Raw genomic sequence first — 4,793 nt, forward strand, 5'->3', positions numbered from 1 at the left:
GGTCTCTGTCCTGATGACCTCCCACAGCAGGTCCCTCGAACTCTGGTAGGCACACTTCCTAAGTGTTACAAAATAGAAAACCAGGTTTGAGGCAGATGTCTTCTGACCGCTGCTCCTGACCTGTCTCCCAACCCTTGTTCCCGTCTGTTTGCCGATTCCTTCCAATGAACCAGGACCGGGGCTCTCAGCCAGCTGTACTTCCTGCCCTTCCTTTTAGGTTTCTTCCCACTCAGAAAAAGCCTCAGCTCCTGCTTGATTCTCTACTTTGCAGAGTTATGACGGCACCCGGTTCGCCTCTGAAGGGAACCCTGTGATTGGATCTTCTTCCGAACATCCAGTGAGTGGGGATTTACTTCCGACAAATGAGAGGCTGTTGAAGCGTCTCTAAGGGCCATGGTGGGCCTTGCTGCCTGACGCATTTCCTGGGAGATCTTCCACTTGTGCCTTCCCACCAGAATCTTCTGCTGTCAGCTTTACAGTGATCATGGGCTTGGTTCCAGAGTCAGCCAGCAGAAGCCTCTGTAAAGCTGTGCTTCTCCCCTGTCCTGCACAATAAATACTGACTGCTGCTGTTGGCATTCTTGTGGCTGAATGCGACCTTCCTGTCACGGTTGACTCTACTTCCCTGTCCTCTGTTGATCCACTTTCTCTGTGCTCCCCTCAACTTCGAAGTCCTGTAACCTATGGATACCCCCAGCCCTGCGGCATAGGTCATATTCAGATTGGCTTTCCATGCATATCTAACCCAATGTCCTTTTTTATTTTTTTAATGTTTATTTGTGTATTTTGAGAGGAGGAGAAGGGCAGAAAGAGAGGGGGGCAGAGAATCTGAAGTGGGCTCTGCTGACAGCAGACAGCCTGATGCAGGCTAGAACTCATGAACCCATGAGATCATGACCTGAGTTGAAGTCAGATGCTTAGCAGACTGAGCTCCGCGGGTGCCCCAACAAATTGCTACTTTTTAAACTCATACCCCTCATTTCCACAAAGAAAAGACAGGAGAGTTTTGCTGCTGACAGAGTTAGCAGGAAGGGAGGTTTACATCACAGTAGCAGATAACATAAAGCTAAGTATGAAACTACTCTTTTCTGGAGTCTCTCCATCAAACCTGCCCAAGGGTTCCAGCCTCTCACCTTCCTGCAGAAACATCTTCCCCTCCCTTCTTCCTTGCCTTCAAATTCTCAACAAGAGAAGCTACCTAGTTTTGTTTTCTTCTTCTGAATCCCAAATTATCCCTGGGTAAAGTAGGAAGGCTCATTCCTAAGGAAAGCTATTTGGTCCCTCAGGGGACCTTTTGACAGCAACTAGAAAATTAATAATTTTTCTTTATGCCATACAAGTGTTTTATATAGAATCCTTCATCTACTGTAACCAGAGTACAGCCAAATGACCAAGGATGGAAAAAAGCAAATGTCCTTATTCATAATTCCTCTTTGACAACCCTTTTAAAACAGCTTTATTGAGAAATAGTTCACATGCCATATAATTCACCCATTTAAAACGTAAAGCATACAATTTAATGCCTTTTAGTATAGTCACAGAATTGTGCATCTGTTAATACAATTTTAGGACATTTTCCAACTCAAAAAGAAGCCCTGTAACCCTTAGCTTTTACCCCCAAATGTCCACGGCCCCCAGCAGACATAAACAACCACTAATATAATTTCTCTCTATATAGATTTTCCTATTCTGGACTGTTCATATAAATAGAATCCATCATACAATATGTGGTCTTTGGGACTGGCTTCTTTCATTTAGCACCATGTTTTTTTTTTTTTTAAATAAATGTATGCAAATTTATTTAAAGTTTTAACTAATTAATTAATTTTTGAGAGAGAGAGAGAGCACGGGAAGGACAGAGAGGGAGACAGAGCGTCCAAAGCAGGCTCAATGCTGTCAGCGCAGAACCTAACTCACAGACCATGAGATCATGACCTGAGCTGAAGTCAACACTTAACTGACTGAGCCACAAGTGCCCCAGCACCATGTTTTTGAAGTTTATCCATGTTGTTGGATGAATCAGTACTTCATTGCTGTTTATCGTTTAGTATTATTTCATTGTATGGCTCCACACTTTTTTTGTTCATTTTTTAGTTGATGGACTTTTGAATTGTTTCCACTCGTTGGCTATTGTGAATAATGGTGCTACAAATATTCATATATCAGTTTTTGTACAAATACATGTCTTCAACTCTCTTGGGTAAATACCTAGGAGTGGAATTGCTGGGGCATATGGTAACTCTTTTTAAGGAACTACCACACTGTTTTTACAGCAAGCTGTACTGTTTACATTCTCAGCAGCAATGTATTAATGGGTTCCAATTTACCCACATCTTCACCAACACTTGGTATTTTCTTTCTTTTTGTTTTCTTCTTTCCTGTCTTTCTTATTTGACATTTAAAGTTGTAGCCATCCTAATGGCGTGAAGTGGTATACCATTGTGGTTTGATTTGCATTTTCCTAGCGATGTTGAGCATCTTTCATGTGCTTATGGACTATTTGTATATTTTCTTTGGAGAAATGTCTACACACATCCTTGGCCCACTTTTTAATTAGGTTGTTTGTATTTTTGTTGTTGAGTTATTTATATATTCTGGCTCCTAGGTCTTTATCCGATATATGATTTCCAAATATTTTCACCCATTCAGTGGATTGTTTTCCACTTCACTATTAGTGTCCTTTGATGAGTAAGTTTTTAATTTGGAATGAAATTCAATTTATCAATTTTTCCTTTGTTGCTTGTGATTTTGGTGTCATAGTTAAGAAACCGTTGCCTAATCCATGATTGTGAGGGTTTACACATGCATTCCCTTCTAAGAGTTTTATAGTTTTAGCTTTACATTTAGGTCTGATTGATTCTGAATTAATTTTTATATATGGTATAAGGGTTAAACTTCATTCTTTTGCATATGGATATCTAGTTGTCCCAGCACCATATATGGAAAAGTCCATTTTTCTTCCATATAATGGTTTTTGGCATCCTTTTGAAAATCCATTGCTTGTCAATGTACACATTATTTCTAGACTTTCAGTTCTATTTCATTGATCTACATGTTTATCCCTATCCTGGTATCACATGTTTTGATTACTGTAGCTCTGTTATAAGGTTTGAAATTGGGAAGGGTAAATCCTCTAATTTTGTTCTTCTTTTCAAGGTTGTTTGGCTCCTTGGGGTCCCTTGAAATTCTGTATGAGTAAAACTGCGACTTAGTGGGGCTCAATATTTTCAGTAAGGAAGGAAGTTTATCTCAGGTGTATGGTAAGATAGAAGCCATAAGGACCTTAAGGTGTCATGGGATCTTATGTTTGTCATTCAATACACAGGCAGACATATAGACACATACACACTTATATCACACTCATGGCAAACATTAATAACAGATGAGAGCATTTCTTCCTGCTTGGTCCATTTTAAGACTCAGATTCCTTCTCAATACAGTATTCTAATTTTCATAGAAAATGCATTTATTAATTGTGTAATTTAAACATCTAAAAAAGTAGATTTTTCTGTCTGGTTTTTGTCAAAAATCCCAAAACAGAGATCACAGAAATCCCCTTTCCAAGTATTTAGTTGGACATTCAGTAACTACTGACTAAGCATATTATGGGAAAGGCAGTATCTGATATTGGGACGCAAGAAGAATTTAAAATTTTCATTCATAAGAAAAGGAATAGAGACCAATAAATAAAAAATCCAATGAAGGGAAATAGACAATTCTCTGAAATAGGCAAGCATTCTGTTTGTTGAAAGCCTCAATGGATGTTTCTTGAGATAGAAAAATGATTGCTGTACTTCAAGTTGGGCACCAAAAACGATGTATCCATACTTCTGAATCTTAACCACTCCTACTTAAAAAATTTGATCTTTCCACCTACTCTCTGGTCCCAGCAGATACTTCATAATATCCTCCTTATGACAGCTCCAACTCCACTCTCCAGGCATTGTTCTGGCACCCTGGTCTTGACATTCTAGGCAGGAGGGTCAGGAACTGCTCCTGAAGCTGGGGATGAAGCTACAGGATCTGCTCCTTTCCAGCATCTTAGACAACAGCCACTCAGCAGATCACCCCGAGCTGGCTTGGAGCATCCCATACCCACAGACCTCCTAGGAGTTGAACCACCGTACACTGGTGGGGAGTCTCAAATGTGAGGAAGATCATCTAACCCGAGGTTCTTTACCCTGACTTAACTGTTAGAACCCCCATCTGCGCTGGGTGAGTGTGTCTCATGCTCTAAGAATGGGCTTCCTTTATCTGGTGTTTGTCTCGGGAGCTTGGGAAGAGAGGGAAATCGGGGTGGCAGGGTGACCAGCCATCATCCCACTAGTTCATGGGCGGCTAAACACTCCCTTTCCTGCCTCCCCCCCTTGGAATACTGGCCCTCCAATTCACCCAACACCAGGACAGTAGGTGGCCTTCGCGGGGCAGTAGGAAATCCTGCCTTTCCAAGAACTCGACTAGCCCCTGACGGTGGAGGCCGAGAACGAAGGCTGAAAGGAAAGAGCGGACTTCAGTGAGAGCAAGGTTAACGGGCCGGTGCCTCCTTTGCCCCCACTTCAGGCCCAGCTGCACAGACCCCTCCAGGCCCTGGGACTGCAGCACCCGCAGAACACCCGCCCCAGCTGCAGCTCGCCAAAGACGCCAGAACTTAAGCACCTCACCTCTGCAACGTGAAAGACAGGCTGAACTCCTTAGCGCCGCCCCGCTTTGCTCCTCCAGCCGCTGCTCGCAAGGGCTCCTCCGGTCCTCTCTAGGCGTCCCGGAGCAAGTTCCGCGTCTCTATTGCTGGCCCG

The sequence above is a fragment of the Crocuta crocuta genome, unplaced genomic scaffold (genome assembly GCF_008692635.1).
Source record: "Crocuta crocuta isolate KB4526 unplaced genomic scaffold, BGI_CrCroc_1.0 scaffold273, whole genome shotgun sequence".
NCBI classification, from domain to species: Eukaryota; Metazoa; Chordata; class Mammalia; order Carnivora; family Hyaenidae; genus Crocuta; species Crocuta crocuta.